The sequence below is a fragment of the Ursus americanus genome, chromosome 32, assembly GCF_024610735.1.
Source record: "Ursus americanus isolate L20-20 chromosome 32, mUrsAme1.1.p, whole genome shotgun sequence".
Classification (NCBI taxonomy): Eukaryota; Metazoa; Chordata; class Mammalia; order Carnivora; family Ursidae; genus Ursus; species Ursus americanus.
In genome coordinates, this window is record NC_142158.1 from 33,163,583 (window position 1) to 33,190,573 (window position 26,991).

General features: G+C 45.9%; 1 protein-coding gene and 1 pseudogene across 5 annotated transcripts in view; one reads left to right on the top strand and one right to left on the bottom strand.

The window, feature by feature from the left end:
• BTBD9 (BTB domain containing 9) overlaps window positions 1-26,991 on the bottom strand; it is a 407,526-nt gene that overhangs the window by 45,909 nt on the left and 334,626 nt on the right. The window lies entirely within an intron of this gene.
• LOC123784817 (transcription elongation factor 1 homolog pseudogene) lies at window positions 1,611-1,856 on the top strand (annotated as a pseudogene).

The window sequence follows — 26,991 nt, forward strand, 5'->3', positions numbered from 1 at the left end:
CACCCACTACACACTCACAGCTCAACACGGGACTTGTTCCAGAGTATGTATGTCAGGTAGCACTCACAGGGCTTACAAGACGTGGTCATTCAGGACGGAAGTATGATTTCAAGGTAATAATGAAGTGTAACGCAGCAATTCCATAATCTAATCGGGTAAACCCAGAAACGTGGCTCAGAAAGTCATGTGTAGCTGAAGGTAAGTAACTTCAGATGGAATTCTTGCTGGCAGATGGTGAATGCATGTCTCAAGGAGCTCACTATGAGATGGGGACATAGAGTCACCATGGACAGGAAGATATGAAAGAGTAGGCTTTCCTCGTGGGTGCTCCCCAGGGCAGCCTTTGCACTTGTCTCTACAAGCTTCGTCAGAAATCCACTGACCCACCTCTGTGCCTCTGGGGGGGCCTCAAAGCCATCCATCCCTTGATCACCCACAACACCATGAACAAACAGAACAAGAACAAACTGGTGAAGGAAGTTGCTACCTCTTGCCCAGTGATGTGTCCTAGAGGCTCTGAGACCCACTTGAATCAAGTCCTAGCAGTCAAGTTCAGAGGTCACGGGGAGAGGCAGGATGCTCAGGGTACATGAGGAAGCTAGGCCAGCAAAGCTGGTGAAGGTCAGGAACGTCCCTAGTTGGTAAGATCTAGGAGAACAGAGACATTCTCTGGCTCTGAAGTTGCTAATCTCTTCCTGGGAACACATTCCTTTAGTAACTCAAACCATTCATATGTAATGGCATTATATGGGTTTTGGGAATGCAGATGTGAACAATGAAAGCAGACAGGGTCCCTACTTTCCTGGAACTTAAAGCCTATTGCAAAGACAGAAACTAATAAGCAAATTACAAATAAAATTATAAATCATGACGTGTTATCAAGGAAAAGAACACATATTATAAGAGAGACTAACAGAGGAGGCCAACTCCATTTTGGCTGGAAATGGTCAATTAACCAGCTTATCTCAATGGTCATGTGCACAGCCGGGCAAAGAGCAGAGATTAGGGACTACTTATGAAAGTGCAAAGAAGTGGCAGAAGCAACCTTGGACTTCAAGGAGCTTATGACTTGGTTGAAGAGATCCAGTGATGTCTTACTTTTGCATAGTTTTACCACTTCGCGATTACCTCCATGCACACTGCACCGAGGCAGCTATGACACACACATCGGAAGAGACTAACAACACTTGAGCTTGATGAGTGAGCACAGTCCCTTGGCTAAGATGGAACATAAGGTTCCAGGCCAGAGGCAGACTGGCTTCTTACTTTCCAGGCATACGGAATCCCACGGCACACCAGCCTGCCTTGCCCCAAGGTGCTTACCTATCCCTGTCCCTGCCTGTTCCCTAACCTGCCCTCAGTGGGTCTCTCTGCTCCACCCACACGAATGTTGGTAGGCTCGTTCAGGTTCCTAGAAATAGGTCACCACAGGTTTTAGAGTGGAGATGGGAGTGTGAAACCCTCTGTTTTGGAAAACTGATAAGACACCAATCCCTAACTAGGCAGTTAGATTGCACAATTCAAAGTGTAGTGACTTAGGGAAGTCACCGTATCCTGGGTGAACGAGGCCATCGCAATGGGGGAAGGTGAGTGTTTGTTCTCCTACAGACATGGGGCACAGAAAGTCAAAATGGAAGCTACCCTCCAAGAAGATGACAGGCACCCTAGAGACCCAACACTTGCCCCTCCTGCAACCACGAGAAGTTTTGTGAGGAGAAAATGGACCGTGCAGGCAACACCAGAGTCATCTCTTGTATGTGTACCTAGAGAAATCCCAGACACTGGTCACCTATCTGTCAGAACCAATGGATGTGTATAGCAATTGGACAGACGCCCATGAGGGAGCCAGCCAGTAACAATGCAGAGGACTCTTGGCAGTCCTGCCTGCCTTGGACCTGCCCCACCATCCAGGCCTCTGTGTGTATGGAGTGGGTATAGGTATGGCTGTTGAGTGTGTGTGGCCGTGGGGATGTGCTCGGGGACATGGCATGGAGTTGAGGTGGGGTTGCTGGGACCCCAGGGGCCTGAACTGCCTCACTTGGCTCTGAAAGCCTTTAACCTGCTGCTCCCTCACCCTGGTGTCCTGTCACCCTGGGCAAGGGCTCTCCGGGACTCTCCAGGCCCCTCATCCACCCCGACAGCACTCTGCCTGTTAGAACCGGATGGCCTGCCCTCCTTTCCCGCCTTCCAAGGCGTGTGGCCTGAGATTCAAAGCCACAGTCCCACAGGCCCCTTGGCTGGGTCCTGGCAGAACAGCCCCTTTTCACAGTAAGTCGATTTTATAGAGGAGGAAGGGGCTGGGCTGGGGACAGCTGTCAGTCATGAGCCCTTACATAAAGCAGCCTAGAAAAACAAACAAACAAAACAAAGCAAGCCAAGCTGGAGCACAGCCAGGCGCTTGGAAGCTTTCACAGATTTGGGAGGGGGGTGCCCTTGCTGCCGCTGCACCCCTCCAAAAGGGAAGTCCATAAATGGGGACCCAATGGCACAGGGCAGCCAGCAAGATGGCGGGAGTTCGTAGCGGATCTGGGGTATGAGTTAACCATGACCAGGATGAGCCTGGCTGGGCAGCTCCAACAGGCCCAAGAACCGCACACACAACAAAAGAGTATGAGAGAAAAAAGGCTAAGAATCTAGGGGTGATGCCAAGATTTTTGACCTTGGGAAAACAAGAATTAAGACTCTCAAAGCATATGTGGGCCAAAGAACACTTAAATCTCATGGTGCTTGCTCAGGTGTGAGGGCACGTGTGTACACGCACACACATGCACACGCATAGTCACAGAGTTCCCTCCCCCGACATAAGGGGCTTCTAAAGCCATTTGTGGTACCGTGGGGATCCAATTAACCACGGTCTCGCACAAACATTAAAACACTAGTTAGACGTGAAACACACTGCTGTGGCCCATCAAAGGCGAGCTACAGCTGACAGGGCAGCCCTGAATAAAACAAAGGCCTAACGACGGCGGGGCTGCTCTGGAAGCAATCGGCTTTATAACCACGATTTGACCCAGGATTTTACGGCTGAGACGAGCAGAAGTTTGCGCAGTGTGAGGCCGACTACTTAACAAGTGTGTCCTGGAGTGACTTTCTTACCCAGCGTGTACCTCAAGTCTCCCCTGTGCCAAGTCACTGAACGGGGAGACCAAATGCTCTGCTACAAGGGATGCGGTATGCGGTCCAGAGGCAGGTCAGGGATGCCCTTTCTTCACGTTCTCAAAGAATGCTGGGGTGCTGATTTTTCTCCAAGTCAGACCACTTCGGGGGTCTGTGCTTTGAAGTCCTGGCTAGAGGCATTAGTGCTGACACTTACTGCTGTTTTAAGGGCACATATTTATTACGGAGTTCCCGGCTTCTATTCTTCCACCTCCTGGCTCAGGTTTCTAATCCAGAGATTCTCGGAGGACTAAACAATGAGCCTCTTGAAAACAGCTAGAGAATAAAGAGCCATGTGGTGAGGCCTGGCTGGATGCTCCAGCGGACACACGCGTCAGTGACTGTCCTTGTCCCTGCTGCTCTGATGGGGCAGGAGGGAAGGAAGGGGATCGCGGCATGAGGCAGGGCTGGCCACAGTGGCAGCGGGAGTTAGCTGGCTGAGGCACTGGTTCAAGAGTGCTCCAGGAGAGACCACACAGGCCTCTGCCGAAGGTCACAAAGCTGCAAGCTCCTCCTGCTGACGGAGGAGAGCGTCCGAGTGCCCTGCTCTTCGAGGGAGAGCGTAAGAGAGAGGGCTGCCAGGCTTCCCATGCCAAGCACCCAGGCACCTTGAGACTGATTAGTGCAGACTCGAGAACAGCGGTTCTGTTATAATTTGGCACTTCTGGAACCATCTGTGTGTGGTACTTTGCTCTGAAGAAGCTCTTCTGCCTCTGATTGTTGGGACCACGGCTGTCCGGCCTGCTACCCCTGGACACAGAGCTCAGAGTTACAGAGTGGCTCTTGCCCTCCCTAAAGCTCCCCCCTTCAGCTTCTCGCCTGGCATACTGCTATCGCTCTAGGGTAGACCCTCATCTTTAACTGCTGCTTTCTGGTTTTCCTGTCTCCAGTCTCTCTCCCTGCCAATTCGTTGTCGTGCTCTCGTAGGCACAATCTACCCGAACAAGGCATACCTTTAACAGTCGTCTCTTCTGCCTGAGAGGAGAATGAGGTTAAACTCCCCGGCATGGCGTCCAGAGACTTCCACCGTCTGGTCCCACTCTGTCCCTCCAGCCTTCTCTCCAGCTTGCTCCCTGTGGACTCGCTACATGTCAGGGGCAGCCCAGGGCGCGCTGTTGGACAAATCCTCCTACCCCCGAAGCAAGAATGGGCGGTCCCTGGACCTCCCAGCCCACACTCCAGTCAGGCCAAACCAGGCCTAGTTACCTGAATGCACTAAGCTATGTCACATCTCATGTCTTCGCACACGCTGCCCCTTTTGCTTCGTGTGCCTCCAAATAAATGCCCTTCCCCACCCCAGAGGGTGCCCCAGTCGGCATCTGCCCATCTTTCAGGATTCAGTGTCAGTGGTACTTCCACCAAGAGACCTTTTCGACCACTTTACTTATTGATTTCTCTGTCTCTGGACCCAAACTGAGCACCTCATCAAGTCCAGGAACTTAAAAAGAGGAAGTGGCACAGAGTAGATGCTCATTAAATGTGTGTTGAAGGCATGAGGAAAACATGTTAGTGCCAGCCTCTGGGGTTCACAGAGTTAGAGTCTCTTCTCCACAAGACAGCTCCGCACACAGTTAAAGATCATTATCAGGGGCGCTGGCTCAGTTGGTAGAGTATGCGACTCTTGATCTGGGGGTCATGAGTTCAAGCCCCATGTTGGGCACAGAGTTTACTTAAAAAAAAAAAAAAAAAGAAGATCATTATCATGACCTCACAACTCCCTTGGTCTTATCTTACCTGGGTCTTGTTTTATCCCTGGTTCCTTCGGTGGACCTCCCCCCACACCACCTTCATGATCAGCTTCACGAACTCTCATCACCTGGTCATTTGCAATGTCCTTCTTTAAGCAGGGACACACGTGTCCTGCCCAACACGGAGCACAACAGGAAGGTCGCATGGGCATGTGGACACTATGCAGCCAGTGTAGACTAGGACTGCCCAAAGCTTATAGCAGCCTCATCCTGTTAGCTCATATTGAGTTTGTGGCCAACTAAAACCACAGCTTTTTTTCACATAAACATCTCTCAAGCTTGACTGCTCCCTACTGTACTTGCACAATTGATTTTCTGGACCTAAATGGAGGGCATCACATTTATTCCCATTAAATCTCATCCTGTTGGTTTGGTCCCACATTAGAGGCTGGAGAGGTCATTTTGAATCTCATGTCTGCCCTCTGTTTTCTGTCAGGGCATTGATAAAAACAGTGAAATGTTGAAATGTCCAGGATTGTCGACAGAGTCATAAGGTACATATCAAGAGTTCTTGTCTCCTCTCCGCTGTCCCCACACCGGCTCCCAGTCCAGTCCATCAGCAGTCTGTTTTCCACAGCCAACCACTGCCCACCATTCCCGCTGTAACCACCCTAGTCCGAGACCCTGTCATGTCTTTTCTGGGTTATAGCAACAGCCACCTTACTCGTCTCTCACTTCCATATTTATCTCCCTCCAATTCATTCCCCACACAGCCACTGGAGTGTCTTTAAAAAGCAGAAATCAGCTCATAGCACTCTCTTGCCTAAGACCCTACATAACTTCCCGTTGCTCTTAGAATGAAACCCACACTCCCTACCAAGACCTGAAGGTCATATACGATCTGAGAGGTACTGGCCTCTCCACTCCACCTGGCACTGTCTGACTCCTTCCCTAGGCTTCAGCAGCACACACACCAAGTTCAGTTCTCCTTCGTGGCCTTACATTCTCCTGAAATTCTCTGTCCCCAAGCCTCTGTAAGGCTGGCTCACTTAGCTCAAATGTCACTTTGTCAGAGAGGCCTTTCAGAGCTCAAGCTGCTTTTTGTCTGCGAGAGTCCCATTACTAGTTACTCTCCTGTTTGATTTTCTCCAGCATTTACCAGTAGTTGCAAGTTTCTTCTTCATCTGGTATTGCCTCGATGAAAGTAGGTATCTTGTCTGCCTTTCTCGGTGCCTAACACTTAGTGGGTGCTCAGTTTGTTTATTTGTTAAGTGGACAAATAATAGTGAGAATTATGGAATCAGGAGAAATGAAATATATTTGCTATATGTATTAATAAGAATGGTTCTTGGTTCCTTTCTTACCACTGTTATTCTTATCAATATTTTATGATGCCATCAAAGAATCAAACAGAATTACCAGCAAGGAGTTAGGCTAGACAATAATTGGTAGTAAAAATGCATTATGTGGGGTAACACAGACATGCTACTTAAAAACCATGCACTCTGAGAGACCTCTAAGAGGCCGGTGCAGAACCAACATGGCACATGTAGCTCTGTGGTCACAGGATTAGACTGGTTTTATATCGAAAGGGCCATTTTTGAGGGCTGTTGCTCAGTCAGGTCAAAGTCACGTAAACGTCTCTAACCTGCGTTTATATGTACTTACTCTAGTGTAACATTAGGGGCAAGGATCGTTCTGATTTCAAAATCTGAATTTTACTGACTTAGAATCCCATTACAACGACAGTGTGAGACTCTATAGTGGGGACTCATACTGCCGACCTAGAATGGAACACATTAAGTGGGCTGTAAATGGGGCTGGAATCAAGAGTCTGGCAGCTCACCCGCCCCACTGCCACTAAGCCAACCCTCCTGAAGGCTCCACCGGCTCCCAGTGGTCTGCTGTGGTCTAGCCACTTGTGAGGAAAATATAGGACCATTCTTTTTACGATGTCAGCAAGGTCCTCCTCTCACCCCAAAGGCCCAGAATGAGATCTCTGGATTTGCATTCGTAAATTAAAAATGTATTAGGGGCGCCTGGGTGGTTCAGTCTGTTAAGCGTCTGACTCTTGATTTGGGCTCAGGTCATGATCTCAGGGTTGTGAGATCGAGCCCCGTGTCTGGCTCCGCACTGGGCGTGGGCCTGCTTAAGATTCTCTTTCCCTCTCCCTCGTGCCTCCCCCTTTTCCTCCCCTTCTCTTAAAAAAAAAAAAAAAAAAGGGCAGTAGAGCAGTAATCCCTGGTGCAGCCACACATCTGGGGAGAGAGAATCATGAAACAGGAGACAGGGGAAAGTGAATCTCCTTCCCATGCCTCTCTTCCATCTCAAAAGAATTGCAAGGAAAAGGCAGAGAAAGTACAGTGGAGACAAGTTATGCTTCTCTGCTGTGGTCTCAGTATAGCCTCTTTCAACAGCTAAGAGCCCCCCAACATCAGTGCGGGCCTTCTGTGAGCCAAAGTTGCAGGGGGTCTGGAATCTAGAATAGATGCTAACAAAACAGGGCCAACACATGAGGGCCTTCCCACTGCACAGAGCTGTCCCCAGGCCCCAACATGAGTCCTTTGTGGAAGGGTACTTGTGGCGCTGGCCTGGGAACGCCTGCAGACTCTTTGTTCTGTTTTAAAAAAATAACAGCTTTAGTGTGATACAATTCACGTACCATAAAATTCACCCTTTTAAAGCCTACAATCCACTGGTTTTTGGTATATTCACCGAGTTGAGCAACCATAACCACAATCCCTTTTAGAACAGTTTCATCTCCCCCAAAAGAAACCCCTTACCCTTTAGCAGTCACGCCTCATTCTCCCCAGCACCCGCAGCCCCTGGGAACCAGCAGTCTACTTCTGTGGCTAGGGATTTACCTATTTTGGATATTGCATACACATGGATCACACAATACATGGCTTCTTTCGTGCAGCAAAATGTTCTCAAAGTTCACCATAGTTATAGCACGTATCAGTACTTCATTCCTTTATTTCTGGCCAAATAATACTCCATGGATATATCACGTTTTGTCCATCCATTTATCAGTTGACAGACTTTGGAAATGTTTCCAGTTTGGGGCCCTGATGACTAACGCTGCTGCGAATGGACACTCATGTACGAGTTCTGTGTGGACACTGGTTTTCATTTCTCCTGGGGATATGCCTAGAAGTGGAACCTCTGGGTCCCACCGTTCCTTTTTAATGACTATGCTATCCATGAACTCCTCAAGTTCCGGCTGTGACTTTTAAGTTCGAGATCAGGAGACAGATGCACATTAATATATCTCAGCTTCTACCAAATGGCAGGAGTGTGGCAGTGAACAAACCAGATTCAGTTCCGCCTTCCTTACAAAGAAGAGGTATGCAATTAAAATGCTTTCTTCTGGACACTTCAAGTGGCCCCATCATTTAGGCAGGCCTGAAATCCTCCCCTCCCTTGCTAAGTCTGTGAGTCCAGTTTCGGGGCTGATCAGAGCGGTGCCCACACTTAGCTTGGGCTGGGGATTCTGGCTATTCCAAGTTTAGTCTGGAGGAGTTGGTTTGGGCTTCACAGAGGAGATGACACTGAGTTGGGCGTAAAGGATGACCTATAATTCACCGGAGAAGCGGCAAGGGTGGGGATGGACAATAAAGACCCAAATTCGAGGTGGTGTCAATAACACATGGATGTTTCACGAAGATGAGAAAGGCCAAGTACAGAGAACAGGTAGTAGCCCACGGCACTGAAGGCAGAGGGCATACACAGAAGGTGGATATGAAGTTTGGGGTCAGACTATAAGATCTTCAAAGTCAGGCAGAGACGTTTGGATTGTGGGCAAGTGGTGGTAGGACAGCTGTGTTTTATAGTGGCAACTGCACAGGCAGAACAGAGGAGAGATAGGAGGTGGAGGGAGAGGCAGCGGAGACCAGCTGCAAGATGGGAAGACAGAAGCAAAGAGAATCGACACAGACGATGGAGAAAAATGGGTTGAGTATGATTAGATAGATGTTTCTAGGTTAGGGAAATGTACAAAAAGGCATTAGCTTGTATGTGGCAGTGGGGGAAGGAGGAGTTTAGGATGAGTGGACTCTGACGGGCCCTTGTTAGAAGACACTGTGGGTCAGGATGCCTGGGTGGCTTAGTGCGTTAAGCGTCTGCCTTCAGCTTAGGTCATGATCCCAGGGTCCTGGGATCGAGTCCCGCATCCGGCTCCCTGGTCAGTGGGGAGCCTGCTTCTCCCTCTCCCTCCGCCCCTGCCCCCTCTCATGTGCTCGCTCGCTCTCTCCCTCTCTCTCAAATAAATAAGTAATCTTAAAAAAAAAAAAAAGAAGATGACACTGTGGGTCACTGTGTGAGTTTGGTCCTGGAGGTTTCCCCATCCCCTCTCTTAGGCAGTATAGAGCCCCACAGGCTGCCACTGTCCCTTGCTGATGGAGGAGGCTTTTATGCGCAGGGGTAAAAAGAAGCCTGATGCTAGCTCTCTTGGCTCATACCTACCAGAGTGCCTCAAACCTGAACACCCCAGTGAGATTTCCCTTTACTGCCACTCTACACACACTGGCCTCTGAGAGACACAAGACACATGATGGGGCACAGTCTCTGCTTCCTAACAAGTCAGTCACCCATCCATCCGGCAGGTACACTCCACCTCTCCTTTCCCGAATAAGTTCTTCTTTCATCTAACAATTTTTTTTACTGAATAAGTTCGACAGGCAACTTTGTGTAAGTTTGAGGTGTACAGCGTGCTACTTGGATACATTTATACATTATGATTGCCACTGTAGTGATATTTATCACAGTACATAATTATAGTACAGTGTTGTCTATATTCATTACATTGTGCATTAGATCGCTATGACTTAATTACTTCTTGTTACAAGTTTGTACCCTTAAAACACCATCAATCTTATCCACCAACCTGTCCACGGTAACCACCATTTTACTTTGTCTTTTTATAGGTTTGGCCTTTTTAGGTTCCACACAGAAATGATATACAGAACCCATCTTTCTCTGACTCATCTGGCTTAGCATAACGTGCTCGAGGCCTACCCATGTGGTCCCAAACGGCAGGACATCCCCCTTTCTCAGGGCTCAGTCATATTCCATTGTGTATATGTACATCTTTTTTTTACCCATGGAATGAATTAAGTAAGTTCTTACGAAAGTCAGAGAAGCTCTCTTACTGAAATAGACTTTTTTGTTTGTTAACAGGCTGAAAGTTTTGCCTTCCAAGGGCTTCCTAGGGAGGCTGACGATGTAGAAAATCCACTTCCCAGGGTTCAGGGAAGAGTTCAGTGAATTCTCAACCTGACCCAGGAAACAGGACAATGAGTACAAACGTAGTGGTGACTCCGTGCCTCGTGTGCAGTGGGTGCTCAAATATTTGTTGAGAGAAGCCCCTTCCTTCTTTCCAATGATTAGAGGTACATAAATGCTTCAGCTACAAGTATTCAGAAAACAGTCCTGGAGCCGTCAGCACCAGCTCAACACCAGAGGCGAAGGCGTCTTGTCTGTCCAGGCTGAGGACAGCATGAGAGGAACAAGCACGAGGGGATCTGCACTCAACATGGAACAGGCCTCTTGCCTAAGCTGAACCCTCTCAGCAGGAAAGGAGGGTGGAAACTAGAGCAGAACAGTCCAGAAAAGTTTTAACCACATCAGTTTTCCCCAAGAAACCTGAGATAAATAAAGATTCTTAAACAGAACGAGATAAAAGATACAAGAGAGATGTAGTGTAGCATAAAGCTCTTCCCAGAAGGTTCCTGACTGTCACTGGACATTGAGCTGCAGTTCATTTAATGAGGCCTTTTTAAATGAGTCTCTCTGGATCATGGATTATTATCCCATAAAGAGATCAGGATTCCTCCTAAAGCTCAGGCTGAGTCCTGCCCACTCCAGCAAGCTCTTCCCAGGGGGTGCTTGGCTCACCCTGGGGAATCATCCCTTTCCTGAATCCACCCACTGAGAAGCTGGGCCAATGGGGTTCTTAATTCAAAATTTAGGCAGGGTGGTCACACCTCCTTGGATGGGACACCTCCTCTCTCCAGACCTGTAGGAGGGCTCAAACTTTTGATCTTCAAGACAGAGAGCAAGGATTTGGTTTGGATTAGTCTAAATCTCATTTACCGCTCTTCCCTAGTGATAACCTTTATCTAATTAACTGTAAGTCTGAAAAACCTGTGTTACCATTCTGTTCAAGAAAACCGCCCCCAAAATATAACCACTCATTCATTCATTCATAAGTTCATTCATTCATTTGCTCACAAATCATTTCTAGGCTCCTACCACATGTCAGACCCCGTGCTGAGTTTTGATGATTCAAAAATAGGTAAGACATAGCCCCTGACCCTTGAGGGGTAATCGAACAGATCTGTAAATATTTCATAGACAGTCTTTGTGGCACAGAGTTAATGGCTATAACCAGAGCCTCAAGACCAGCAGTGGGTATTCCGAGAAGAGCACAAAACCCCTTCAACCGCATTCTGTGACATCCGGCACAGCGCTAGGCAGAGAGCAGGGGCTCGATTAAAAGCGCTCCCACGGTTTAAACATGGTTATCGAGCTCCTCACGTGGCTTCACTGTGTCTGCCAAAGCCTTTCAAGTCTTACCTTTCAGCAGACGGAGCCTCACATGAAGCAGAGGCCCTGCTACTAAATGACAGAAGAGCACGCTCGGAGCGCGGATGACCTTTGTATTCATTTAAACAACTCAACCTTTCTCAACCAGAACAGTCGTCCGCCTCCGCTTGTGAACCTGACTGCCACATTTGCATGCATAATGTGCCGAAAAGACTTCTTTATAATGTTTACTTCTATGTTGCCTCCCAATGAAATCACTGAAGGGCAAATTTGATTTTCAAATCCGTTTTAAAACATCTGCCTTCCAAAAAAGTGAGAGTAAAGAAATAAGGCTTTTAGATTACAGGCAAGGGCTAATTATTTTAACCGATACCCCTGTGTCCAGGGGTAATACAAATGTTAAAATACAAATGTTAAAGCATTTTTAATGCACACCCACAATCTAATGGATGTTAATATTTCATTAGGGAAAGGCTTCCAGTCAGGAGGTGTGTACTTCGTGATTGTCGAAGGAAAAGGCTGACTTCCTGACCCTTCTTTCACCACAAACTCATCTAGCCTTGTGCTTGAGCACTTCTGTTCGTTGTTTTCCACGAGAACATTTCTTTCAAAGATAACTATCTATCTTAGGACTTTCAAAATCTTCAAGCTCAAGGTATTTAATATATTTCAGTTTTTTTAATGTATTTTTTTCACTTCCCAACAAGACTGAGGTCGCAAGCTTATCTCCAGAGGTGGAAGCCCTTGTGGCTGTTTGGGCCCAGTTACGTGACAATGAATGACAGCTTCCGGGGGCTACGTGACAATGAGAGCTTCCAGGGGCTAGGGAGATGAGAGAGAAGCCACTGTGGGGTTTGGTTCTGCCTCCTATGTAAGAGTTTATTAAAATTCCCATATATATCTTATATATAAAACACTCGTGTATGTCAGCGTCTGTGTATCTATCCAGCCGACACACAGTCTTAGGACCTTAGAGCTGTGGTATGCCAACTTCAGAAGGAGATTAGAGAGAAATCCATTGTATTTTACCTTTTACAGAACTATTTCACATTTTTGTTGGTAACAACACATTGGACTATTTTAATAAACACAGCTCTCAGAACCTGTAAGTTAGCCTTGTTTTAGGAATGGTGTTGTAGGGGCACCTGGTGGCTCAGTCAGTTAAACGTCTGCCTTCAGCTCAGGTCATGATCTCAGGGTCCTGGTATCGAGCCCCACACTGGGCTCCCTGGGAGCCTGCTTCTTCCTCTCTCTCTGCCTTCTGCCCCCTGCTCATGCTCTCTCTCTCTCAAATAAATAAATAAAATATTTTAAAAAAAAAGGAATGGTGTTTTATAGATGTGGAGACAGAGGCACAGGCAGAGGAAAGGACTGGGCCAAGGACACTGGGACAGTCAGTGGCAGAACTCTGGTCGAGAGCCAGGCCTCCTGATTTCTAGTCCAGGGACTTTGATTTTGCATTTTCCTTCGTTTGTGTGCAGTTCATGTTGCTGGTATGGACTGCCCACTTTTCTTTCCAGTGGCAAGACCCTGGTGAGTACTTCCAGAGCAAAACCACTAGTATAAAGGCTGAGTTCGAAGTAATTTTACATTAACCACAACTCCAACCTAGATTTTCACTTTTATCCATGTGCACGTTATTTCACCCACTAGCTTGTACCTTCCTTGGGGGCAGGGCTCCGACCTCTCTCCAGCTGAGGGCCTGGGATGCAGCAGATGAACAGTAAACCGCTACCCTGCACTTTACGCTCTTGGTCGTCATCTGGGGCAGCCAAAATGCAAGCATCAGCCCACTCCCATGGGCTCCTGACTTCAGTGGTCAGGCGGATTCTTGCCTGGCCTAGTCCCCACCTCACAGTAGGCACTTCAGAAAAATGGACTGCACCAATGGTTAAAGGTCTGCACAGGCTTCCTGGCAGAAGCAAGGGAGTCCTGAAGGAAGGCAGCATTATCGGCCAAAGTGGAGCCAAGGGCTGGCTGCATTTCCCCAGCCCTCATCTTTTAAAAAAACCTTCGGGACTGACGCACAAATGCAGCTGCAAAGAGAGAGATGGTGCTGAAATCTGAGCCTGGCGAGGAGGACGCGGTTTCGGCGTGAACTTCATTTGGCTCTCAGCATCCTTGGCTGAAGCCTAACAACTGAGGTCACCAATTTCAAGGTTTAAGATGGAGAGGTCAGTAGCAAATGGTCCCAGACCTCAGGTGCACACCAGATGGAGAGGTCTCTGGAGAACAACTAGAGAGCAGGTAAAAAAATCACAGGATAACCAAGATGTCTGTAACCAACACTTGCTATTTTTATCGAAATGTCTGCTTTCTCCAAAGGTTTTCCTAAGTGAGTATTCCTTTGACCTTCAGATCCTTCCCCTTTTGTGCCATGGCTCCCTTTGGCAGTCTGCTGAAGGCTCTGAACCCCTTCCCAACGGGAAACCAACAGTACAGAAATACAATGCTGTTCACAGACCCCTTGGGCAAAATGACACGGAGGTAAAAAGGACAGGTCCCATCACTTGACATAATTGTGCGACAAAGCACAAGACTTCAGAACCTGGATGGAGCCTGAGACCCTAGATCTCCTTCTACCAGGATCCTCATTTCTCAGGAAAACCTAGGTTAGATGTTCTTATTAAAGGAAAGGAAAGTCTCATTTAAGAAATAATGATGACAACAGTTTTTATATTGCTTCCCCAAGCCCTTTCCCTCAGACCCCCTCCGGGATTTGCTTTTCCTCCTCAGCCCCCCTTTCTAAACAGAATGGAGACCAGGAATTGGCAATGCTGATACAAATTTTAAGTCCTCTCTTTAAAAATACAACTCTGATTTTTCCATAGCCCCTCCCCTTTACTTTTCAGTGTAGTAAAATGAACAAGTCATCTGACCTATACGTTTTTTAAAAGATTTTATTTATTTATGACAGAGAGAGAGTGAGTGAGTGAGAGCACGAGCAGGGAGAAGGGCAGACAGAGAGGGAGAAGCAGACTCCCCCCTGAGCAGGGAGCCCAACGTGGGGCTTGATCCCACGACCCTGGGATCATGATCTGAGCCGGAGGCAGACACTTAACCGACTGAGCCACAGAGGCATCCCTGACCCATACATTTCTAAAGGAAAACACGTCATTTCAAACAACTTAGAAAGCTACCCCAACATGAACTCTAAATACCCATCACCCTAAAGGAAGCTAAGCAGTAACACCCAAGTCAAATGTAGGGCAAACCGCTTCTGCTCTGAAGGCAAGACCTTCACTTTCATCACGACCGTCCGCCGACACACCATGTTCTATCTGAGGTGGGGTCTCCACGCGAAGTTCCTAAGTAAGAGGGTCACGAGACCGATAAATCCTAATTTAATTAAAGCAATCTTAGTAAACCCCTAAGACAACATGCTAGGCTAGAAATCAAATCCCAATAAACAACTGGAAAATGGGCACCAAGTAATACTAAGACTCCAGAGATTTCGGCAGAAAATGGGTTGTTCTATCGGTACTTGATTAAAAATCTGCTTCCACCTGGGTCAGTGCATTTCATGGGCACAGTCAATTCAGTTCCACGTGCAGAGTGTCAGCGGAAGGCCCTGTGGGAGGAAGCCAACAAAAGCAATCGTTCCCCAGGCCCCAGAGCCATTGCAACGGTGGATCTGGATTCAGATCGGGGAAACAAAGAGCTACGAGAGGATGCATGTGCGAAATGGATCAGAAGGACTTTCTCTGAGCAACACAGTAAACACTGGGTCTGTAGGAAACCTGGTCTCTTCCCAAGCACACATTTCTCCCTGCACCGTACTGCTCAGCAGTCTAACTCTGTAAAAGTGCGACTTGCTTGCTTTTTCGTTCTAATAAATTGTCTTCATAAACTGCACACTAGTTCTTCTGTGATTTGGATGAATTTTCAAGCAGACACGAGAAGCAAACAATCGTTCGACTTCAGTTTGCTGTTTAGGGGACGCTTGGAAAGAGTCAGCTGATAGGAGAGTCTTTTTTGACGTGTATGTTGTTTTTGAACTAACGCCAGGCAAGGGGTCTATCTTCTCTTTTCTTCAGGACCCCACATGGAGCTCTGCACATGGAGAGGATCAATCTATCATTCTGATGAAAAAATGCAACCTTCTGTGCCAAAAGGCACAATCATCTTTTAAATGGGAGGTCAGCTCAGGCAACTTCTGCATTTGAGTTGCCACCGTTTACCGATGTCCTGGTGTTAGCAGGTCAGACACACCGAAGCGCCAGGCAAGAAATCTGCACGAAGGTCAGCTCTGTGACAGATAAATGGCAGTGCCCGGCGGTCATGGAAGTACCAGGGCTCTCATTAACATGATTCCTAAGACTTCCCTGATATCACAAAATCAACAGCTGTGGGTCTTGCTTAAGCCATCTGATGGGGTAAGTGGTTACCTAGAGGCCTACAGAAATGGACGAATGAATAGATAATGCGAGCAGTATCTCAGAAGGGGAGAAGCCTGTCTAATGAAAACACAATCTTAATTTATTATAGGAAAACACTGAATTTTATGGTGTTCTGAGCATCTAGGGAAAGTCAGGAGATGCCTTTAAATAGAGGTGGGGAGGATTTCATTCTAAAGCTTGAGTCCATGGCTCTTCTGAAAGTATTTCCCAATGATTAAAAAAAAATCATAGCCAGAACCCCATCCAATCTTGACAGTGTGTGACTCCAGAGAAAAGTACACTGCATAATAGCCCTCTTCCTCTCTCAGGGAAGAGCACCAAGTCATCTAGGGTGAATTCACTTTATACCCAAGATATAATCTCTTATAGGAAATTTAAAACAATAACTTGAGACTTGGCAGTTTTATCATCCAAGCTATTGGGCTAAGCTTCAAGCTGCTAATCCCTTGAGGAAAAGCATCGCCAGGAGACAGCTAAAATGAGCTTAAGAATGTATATAGTCATTTTATTATAAATGGCTACTTCAGAATCATTTTGTTTGACTTTGACTCGTTCAAGGCAAGATTAGCCAATATACATTTTGGACACACTTGGAAAACAACCTGTCAATCAGTCTGTGAGAAGAAAGATGCCTATGAAAATTCATCATATTGGTGAGGGGGAAAAAAACACCCACATTTTGGCTATTGCTAAAAGCCAAGCAGAAACCTCCTGTTACCAAGGATAAGTGGAAAATTACTGCTTATTATATGGTATTCCCCAGTTTACAGAGACTGCAAGTGCTCATTACAAACCGCACATCACACTTATCTTATCATCAGAGAGGGCGGCCAGAGCACGGGCATGGGCGTGCAACACAACACACTCAGTTTGCTAAGCCTCCCTATGGCTGAGGGTATTGTTGCCAATACAAAGGTAACAAAGAAGTGGACTGGCTGAGTGTGCAGGCTGTCTTCCTGCCGTCTCCACGAAGATCTGTGCTCAAAGGTGCACCTGAACTTCCCTCCAGCAGGCTGAAGGGAGAAGGAGTGATCTTTATTTATCTACTGAGGCCAAGCCCCTGCCTTCGACGTAGTGTGTGGGTCCAAATTTAGCATGCTGCTTGCTCCCATAAATGTTATTCCTCCTGATTCACTCAGAGAAAATTTGGTCTAGCTGAGTGTGTCAGAATCCACAAATGCCCCTATTCACGTTTGGATCCAAGCCCTTCAGTGACTATGGTCCTGACTGATTGGAAAAGCTTAATTAACGAGCCCATGAGAGGAAGAGGGTGCCCGCCCAGCGCCGTGCCTGACCTAGAGCAGTGGCTCAAAGCAGATCTACCAAGGTAACGCGTGGATAAACAGCAAATGTGCAGTTAACACAGGCCCACGCCCCACAGACTAGGGGCTTTAGTGGGGCAGTGATTCAGCATTAGCTGAAAGATCATCTTCATTAAGGAAGTGACAAAAGGAGAAAATAGTATATCTGAGAGTATCAGTTGTTCCATCCCCAAATATGAATGATTTGCAAGACTGTGTGCCCTATCTTCCCTGTTCTCATCTCCTCAGAAATTTATAAAGTTAATTAATATTAATGTAAGAATATGTTATTAATGCACTGTGAAGGTATAAATTGAAAACAGACTAGAAATCCAAAAACGAATACATCTGTAATTGTAGATGACAGCACATCCCACGTCTTACTAAACACCTGATTACAGCTTCACGTTATTGTGGTTCTCTGTCCTCGCAGGGCAATATAACCACATCTCCGGCCATGGGAGGCCTTCAACGAGTCTACCTGAAGCACCTGCAAACAGGCAGCGGCTGTAATATGAGGGGCTCAATGGTGCTACGAGAACACCAACTTTAGAATCATATCCTCTTGTTAGTTCAAACCTGTGATCCAACATTACATTAGGGTAGGTTTGGATTTTTATTTGAATTAGGAAAAATGAATTGAGAAGATTCGGAAATGCGAAACAAAGAAACAAGCTTCCATGACCCCCTCCCCCCGCCCCAGCAGACCCTAGAAAAAAGACCACGCATTTCAAAGCTCCAGCAGTCAGAATTTCTACGAAGCCTATATATCCACTGCCAAGTCCTAGAGAATTCAGTGACTCCCTGCAGAATTAGGTAGGAAAAAAGAACAATAGGAACAAGTTACTTTCCGCTAATAGCAGCGGCACCCATGCCGGCTGCCCTCTTTGCCGGAGCATCAGCCCCAAGGAAGACGCTTACACTAAAGGCTCTGAGGAGCACAGATAAGGAAGCAAGGGATATTATCCAGGTTCTTTCATCAGAGGAAAATCACGACCCCTCTGGTACCAGTTTAATGTGCAATTGCCCGGAGAGAGAAGGACCGACATGATGGTGACTTTCCTCATCCCCTCGAGGTCAAGACCACGAAGCCACGTTGCCGGGAGTGCAAACATTATTTTGCTCTGTTCGGGTTTACTATGTGGGCTCTGTTCGGGTTTACTATAAATTTGGATGAAGAGGTGAAAAGTGTATGAGCAGGAAGCACTCAGGAACTCCCTCCAAAGCAGCTGTAAATGTGTACAATTCCAGATGGTCACCACTCTGAAACCGCACTTCAAAACTGTAAGAAAAGTTTATCACTGACACTCTGTACATAATTTACAGTGCCGTGGTGAAATTCTCTTCCATTCCATTTCAAGGGCTTGTGAAAAGCAAATGTCAACTGTGGGGGAACTATGCTTTACGGATCTTGGCTTAAAACCGAGGAGAAACACACATGCAAGTCTCTTTTGGTAGAAGGAAATAGTCTAATAAATGGCCTAATGAACAGTGTAATGATTTGTTTTAAGTAGGCGATAGGAAGGAAAGGGAAGAAAAACAGAAGCTAATAGACTCCAAACCTAGATAACAAAGCCCTAGGTGATTTGATATAGAGACTATGCTTTTAAAACCTATTTTTAAAACATGAATTATGATACAGCTAACAGGCTGGATAAATTAATATTCTGTGGAAGAAGTTGCAGTAAGAGCAAAATAGAAGATCATATAAAAATGCAAGTGGATTTGTAATCTATAGTCTTCATCACGCCTTCTGGAAGGTGAGTCGACTTCTGACTTGTACTCTTGTGTGATTTTTAACTCTGAAGCTCACAGCTTCCTTTCGTCAGGAAATCACCACTGTTTGCAGTTACAATGTGGGCCAGCAGTAAGCGACTAGGTTCCAAACCCATCTTTTCAGAACCACATCCCTAACTCCATGCTACATTCCGATCATGTCTATATTCTCATAGCCCTTATAGGACTACTTCTCACTATGGTCTTATAGGCCATGCAACATTCTGGGAACAAGGGCTTCAGAATCAGGAGATCTGGACTGGAATCTGGACCCTTCCATTAGCTGAGAACTCAGGGAGGCATCTGTACTCTGTACCTGTCTCAGAGTCTCACGCATAACATGAGAGGCTTCGGCTATAACTTCCAAGGTACTTTCAGTTAAACCATTTTATGAATACAGGATCCTGTTTTGTATTTTATACTTTGAGTGTGCATGTGCCGGTGTGTGTATGTGTGTGGTGACGGTTCCTGAATGTTCAGAAGTTGTGGACAGCCTGTAAGTTCCTTCGCAGAAGTGTCTTCCCGTCTCCTAGTATCCTCTCTCACGATGTAGCCTTTACCTAGTAGGGTCACTCAACAAATACGAGACTGAATCAAAGCTGGCTGGGCTATGCATTTTATTACAGACCTAGTAACTGAGGCTACTCTGAGAAAATCTGGCCTGTACTTCTAAGGGGTAGATCCCAGTGCACCTTGAAAAATGGCTAGCTTTTTAAGAAGCAAACTTCCTCCCAGCCTAGTCCCTTATTTCCTCCCTCCTCTGAGACGGACCCAAGAAAAAGGGAATGCTGTCAGGCTACATGGAAACAAAATACAATGGGGCATTCAGCAAATGGAGCAGTTGCCTGTATTTGGGAGGAAAAAGATCAAGGAAGAATTCACAGGGCATTTTTGGCTGGGTCTTGATGGGAACAGGGTGGGTTAGAGACATGAAGACCAGCCAGTGGAAATAATGATAATTAGCTGATCTAAAGCATGGACTCATTTGGCAACAGCAATTGGGCCAGACTGAAAGGGGAAAATGATACCAGTAAGGAGAGAGTTAAAGAAATAAAGGTAAGGAAGTTTGGTGTGAGTCCGATAAGTATGGTAATTAGATATTTGAAATCCGAACATGAAGTCTAACAGTAGGGCAGGATATTTGAAAATGAGATGTTTGGGAAAAGCTGGTTCTGTAGAGACAGAAGGCGACTCAGGCAAAGATCTGAGATTTTTGTCAGTCGGCCAACTGGAGGTGCCTGTTCAGGGGAGTAAGGCGTCTCGGCCAGACTGGTCCCACCCAGCAACACTGTTCCAGATACCAAAACAAGAGATGCAGATAGAGTACAGACTGAGGGAAATCACTACAATAGTCTAATGGAGAGGCACGAAGGTCTGAGTTGAGATGGAGGCAGCGGGAACAGAATAAAGAAAGAAAGGGTATCAAAGAAAAGACACGGTTCCTGACCGGCTGTGCAGGGGCAAGGAAGAGGCAAGAGTCAAAAGGATAAGATGCCCAGGAGAAGGGGCTTACCACCAACACGAGCAGGGCTTTACAGGGAAAGAGGACAATGAGCTTAGTTTTAGACAAGGTGAGTTTGTGAAGCCATTCGAGAAGGGGACAAAACTTAATGAAAACTATGAATGAAAGAGACAGCAGAAGCCAAGAGAATAAATCAGATAGTCAAGGAGGAGTGCTGTTTTAGCTCTAAAAATTGGTTCTATGTATATGCTGGATCCCTGAATCCACAGGAATACTAGGTTTTTCCTTTTCCTTTCTTTTTTTAAAGATTTTCTTTCTTTCTTTTTCTTTCTTTCTTCTTTCTTTCTCTCTCTCTCTCTTTCTTTCTATCATATGAGTCGGGGGGGGGAAGGGCAGAGGGAGAAGGTAGGAGGAGGGAGAGAGAGTCCCAAGAAGACTCCATGCCAAGCTCAGAGTCCGATGTGGGGCTCAATCCCATGACCCCAAGATCATGGCCTGAGCTGAAATCAAGAGTCGGACGCTTAACAGACTGAGCCACCTAGGGGCCCCTTTTCCTTTTTTTAACCCAGGAAGAAAATCTGAGCCCCTTAGCACTCTGGGATATAGCTGAGTCGGCCTTAATCATGGTGAGACTACCAAGACAGCACTCCTCACTCGGACCCAGAGACAAATGGAGGCAGGCCACTTTAAGAAGATATGATCGAAACTACAGTGACTTTTCTTCCTGCTGCCTTTGTTCGCTGACTAATAAATAGGCTCTACTTTCCTTTTCCTGCAGAGGTACATGCTGACTATTCATTTTTATACATGGATTTCTCTGATGACGTACTCCGGTGTCTCTCTGTGCTCAACTTGCTTGCCCTCATTAGGGTTATGTGATTCTGGCTTTAGAGGCCCACTGAGGGGTTGTCTGCATTGCTTTCTCAGCAACGCCTCTCCCAGGGAAGGGGTTCATCAAGGCTTGGTCATGGTAAGGGGTGCCTCTGAGGCATCACTCTGGATGGTGCTGGGACAGGACCCTCTGCAGCCATCCTGAAACCATGGGAGGGATCCAGAGCTCTAGGACTCCAGAGTGAGGTCTGTTCTGTTGGATAGACTCTACCTGCCCTGCTGGGAGAGGTGCCTGGACTGCCTGGACAAACGGTTTAGAGTTCCTCTCCAGAGGATAAGGCCAGTTGTTTTTTTTTTTAAACCTTTTACTCTAAAAATCTAGAGAAGCAATTGAAACATATTAATCTGACAAACTCGGGATTTTAAATCAAATCAATTTCCAAAGTGAAAGGGGCACAGCTGGCAAACAGGTTTTAAAGCACTTGGCCCCTCCATAAAGAAAAACTTCACTCTTCCGAAGAGTGGTTAAAAATAAAGGTAATGGACTTCCAGCCAGTAAGCGATCTCAAGTGATAAACTGTTACCAGGGGATCCAAGTCATTAACTTGAGGGGCAAGGGTAGATGTGGAGCCCAGAGAAGACGGGGCCTCTGGCAATGACTGAAATTGTGGAGAAAGGCTGTAAATGAATCAGCGATAACAGATCAATAGGGGATTAATAAAGAGAAGTTGGGAAGACACGCTCCTGGGCTACGAGGACTACATTATTAGGGTCAACGAGCAACTTTTATGCTCTCCCACAAACTCTTCCTTGCTCCATGGACTAGCCTCTGAACGGGGACGGACAGACTTCCTGCGCGAGCCCTGTGAAGGCGACAGCTCCGGACGGCAGCCGAATACACGGAACCGACATGTATCATGACTGCAGACAGAGTGGTAGCACTGTCCGTCCATTCACTCAGACAACAATACAAGTGCTAGGTCCTCGATAGGCTACCATGGGTAAGAATAAAATAGACCACATCCCTGCTCTGACGGAGCTTACGTTCTAATGGGGAAGAACAACAGTAAATCTAATACTATGCTAAGGAATGGGTCATTGCAAACTGCACTGTCAGTTCTGAAGGACAATAGCTCAGTTCTACGAAAGGGAATAACAAAGCACTCTGATTGAGACAGGTGATCGGGGCAGATTTTCCTGAGAATGTGGCCCTTGAGCCAAGGATACTGGGAGTTAACCAGTCAAAGCGCAGGGTGTGGGCTCCAGATAGAGGCCGTGGCAGGTGCAAAGGCCCTGTGGGAAGGCTGAGCATGATGCATGGTGGGACATGAGAGGAAACCAGGTCGATGTGAACACAGACAGCATAGGAAGACTGATTCAGGAAACGTCTGCAGAGGTAGGAGGGGGCCAAATTTTGTAGGCACTCTAGGCCATGTGAAGAATTTAGGTCTTTATCGAGAGAGCAATGGGAAGCCAGTTGAGGGTTCGAGCAGGTATAAGTTCAGATTTGTCCTTGAAATGTGCCACTCTGGCGACAGTAAGTAAACTTGAGGGAGGGTACGGAGGGAACATGGTGGGGGCAATTAGCAGAATGGAGGAGAGGAGAGAGATGATAGTAGTTGAACTAGTGTGATCTTGATTGATTCTTGTCATTTGGAATATAATATTAGTATGAAAGTTATTCCATAATGAAAGAAAAATCTTTCTGACCATGAACATTTTAAGTGTGCTTACACAGCTCACTGAGAAAGTTTTACTGAGGTCTGTTCATTTTTTTTAATGACAGGCACAGAAAAAATTATTATCTTCACAGAGTAGGGAAAAGAGCTCTCAGCTTCTCCCTTCCGATCATTGCTATCCAAGGGGACTTCATGTCCTTCCCGCTCCCTCACCTGTCAAATGCTGTGGGTGGGGAGAGGTCTCCCCACTGGTGGTCCACAGAACCTGCTGATAGCTCTGAATTTAGAACCTGGCTCACCTACTTAGCATCAAAATCTACTTTCCACATGGATCCCAACATATGGGTAAAGTATTACATAAAAATTTTCTGTAGAACAAAAGATAAATGCCTTCTCTAGAAGGGTAGGTATGAGTCACTGTCTCCTTACTGATGTTTTCTACTCCAAAATATTCACCTACTTCTGGTACTTTATAACTGTGTGAACAACAGTCTGATTAACATGTGTCTCCAAGTCTATTCTAACGGACAGAAGCCTTCTACAGGGCAGGCTCTGATATCGCTGCCTCATTAGCCCAGGGGTCTGCCTGGTATCAGACCTGTCCTCCATGTGTATATGTGTTTTATCTGAATTGTTACCTTTTTCATTTTTCTTTTCTTTCTTTCTTTTTTTTTTTTTTTTTTTGCCATTCCTCTTACAGGTACATGTTTCTTTATCGTTCAAGTTCTAAAACTCGTGACAAAATTAACACCAATGCTTTTGACCTTTAAAAAAAACAGGAAAGAACATGACTGGCTTTTTTCATTACTGTCAAAAGCTGTGTAGAAAAATGGAATTAAGTCTGAAAAGAGGAAAATAAAATCTCCATCGAGCGTTTTTACAGTGACAATAACACAACCAGAGCCCATTAATTGGCTCCCTCTTTAAGAAGGAGCAAGCAAGCACACTCCTCCAACCTCGCAGGGACAGGCGTCTGGGCAGATAAGGGTAACCAGCTGTTAGCACAGCAGAGACTTGGAAGAAATAGTAATATTTCAATACAGGACCTCTGCCACAGCCAAGAGCTGCAATCCCATCCTGGAGACTAAAACTTGACACTTTGTATGAACTTCTTCTGTCTTTGGTCTCAATGGTGGAGACATTTCCTTCTTTAAAACCCCCTTTTGTTCTATTGCATCCCATTAACGGGGCAAGCCCTCTGTGCACAACCCCTAGGTCGCATGGTTAGCAGCAACCTCCTGGAACCAGCCCAAGATTTTCGTTTTGTTAAGTATCAGGCTAAGAAACAAAGCTGGCGGAAAGGAGGCGTTCTCAACTTTAGCACGGACAATGGCCAAGAAGATACACAAATTCACAGGCAAGGTAAATGGTCCAGGTTCAAATGTCTCATTTTTCAATCTTGCTACACTTTAGAAGAGTTTTCTGAGGCTGTAACTCTCCACCTTTAATTTATCTCTTTGTCCTCAACCACTGCAAGCACTTAGAAAAAGAAACATGACTCCCTTTCTAAGATTCCTGGTGAATAAATAGCAGCAGCCAGAAACAGACCCCAGAACAGAAGGCTGCCCTTCCCCAGGACTAAATGACAGTATATTCAGCAAGGAGGGCATGGGTATTCTATGATATTAATGCCATCACACCGAAGACCAGGGAGAAGGGGAGCTGACCCCACAGAGGCCTTTCCAGGTGACACAGAGGCTGTCAAAATGCTTCTCAGGGAAGGCACAGGGGAGAAGCTTTCTCAGGTGCTGTGACCCACAGAGGTGCTCCAAGGTCTCAAGGAGGCCGGGCCCCTCTGAGAGGGGAACTCAGGCAGAAATGGACTTTCGCAGTCCTGGGGAAAGGCAAAAGGAGGAAGCACTCTCACAGAACTGGGCCTTAAGGGGCCCGAGGGGAGAAGAAGCATAAGGAAAATGTAGCTCAGGTGTCCTTTGCAGGGAAGCACAACTTGTGCTCGGGGTAAGTGGCTTCAAGGTTCCGGAAAGCTCCTAGGATATTGCTATGGACAGCACTTATTTAATTTCTTTAATTTATTGCTGGCAGTGAATAAACCATGCCAGTCTGCCGGCATATGCTCCGTAAATAACACAAGGACAAACAGCTACAAAAACATTTACAACTGCAGCAAGAAAAAACATCTTTTTCAAATAAAGTCTTCTTTTTGATTGTAAAAGAAATATATGTAAATTGGTCAAAAAACTAGAAATAATTTACATAATCCCAGTACACAGAGGCAGCCAATAACAACATTTTGGCGTATCTCCGTTTGGCTTTCTTCTTCCATGTTTTTCCCACTTGTGACAATAATACTTCTATAGTTTTGTACTCTGCTTCAAAAATACCTTATTATATAAGTATTTCCTTACGTTATTAAAAATTCTTGACAACATTTTTAACGAACACTGAGGGTGGAGAAGAAAACTTATTTAGGAGGGAATCCAGATAGTATATCTGGCAGGCAGACTGCTCGTGAGAAAACTCAGCTAAAAACTAGAAATCCTAGGTAATTTTGGATTATGGCTATAGAATTCTTAAGTGGAAAAAGAACAATTTCAGTCATATCAATGATCAATTCTTTGTAACTAGTAATTTATATTTGCTAAAATGTTTGCCAAGGGCATAGTCTTGGACAGATGATGGCTGAGATGATTAGCATTTCTATGGACAAAACGATCAGTCTCTGACACCATAGTGTCTATGACACCATAGACAAAGTGAAGAAATGGCTAAAAAATGAACATGAATGAAGTCAGTAAGTTAAGGAATATATGCTGGCAGTAAACACGACAGCTGTGTAACGTGAGAAAGGGACAGCTAGGCACAAGGAAGGAAAGGAAAAGGATTTGGGGTCATTGGGGAGTATCAACAGCCCATGTAGTAGAGCTTTTGGGGATTCAAGCTGAAGACAGATGACACACGCTGACCCTTCTCCCTTCCTGGAAACCAATGAGGTAACATCAAAGAAATACAAAGGGAATACACTCATAAAGGTGTTGCAAACTGGAGGAAAGACATAAGCAAATCCAGACTTTTGTGAATTTCTGGAGAATGGCAGAGGGATGGATGTTATTTACAAATCTGAGAGGAGCAGGGTAGGTCTCCATCTCGAAGCAAAGCGAGCAGGATAAACCAAAACGGCCCACACCTAGCCGTGTCACTGTGAAATTTAACACCTCCGAAGCAAAGCGAGCAGGACAAACCCAAATGGTCCACACCCGGCCGTATCACTGTGAAATTAACACCTCCAACAATGAGAAGATCCCAAGGCTTCTACAGGGAAAAATACATTACGACAAATAATAAGAATCAGATTCTATGACATTTTTCATCAGTAACATTAGATGCTATTTGGCAATAAATCCAAGCTTTCAAAATTCTGAAGAAACTGAGTTCTAAACCCAAACTATGATTCAGGCATGCAAGAATTCTGAAAATTTGCCTTTCACATACCCTTTGTTTCTGAAAACAATTCTGAATACATTCACTCTGTGCAATGCCTATGAGAGATCTTGACTGAGACCCACAAAGTCTTACTTAGCTTTGGATTCACCCAAGAGAGCGAACAGAAAACACTATGCCACTAGAGTAGCAGCAGGCATTTCTCTTTAGTGGGAGTCCCTGCAGTGGTCTATACCACTGAATAGAAGCTATTCCCGCTGGCATGCAAGATGACAGCTCAGGTGAAAGTGGGCAGGTGCGGAGCCACTCTGGCTCAGAAGCCTCATATTCCAAATTGAAACTATTATCTCTTGAAATAGCTCCATAAACAAAGATTCCAGAGTTTTCACAAGGGACGTGCCTAGTCACACAAGTCATCACACTCGGGAAACCCAAAGCTATGGCTTCCAACCAGTTACTTATAGGCCTCCCAGGCCAGATGCAATTTACCAATCAGGGGTAATTTTCATCATAAGCAATGTCGCCTAATAGCTGACACTCCACCTCTATCAGGTTTTCAGGGGAACAGATCTAAAAAGGTAACTGGGCTCAAGGTCAGTATCTCACTACAAAGGAAACAGGGTTTGTTAATCCTTTACCCACATTTTACAAGAAGAAAAAGAAATCCAAGAAAGAGTGAAACCAAGCTAGATAGGAAAGAAAAAGAAACTTTTGTTATATAGTAGGCCTAGGAAGCAGTCTGTTCAAAATTAA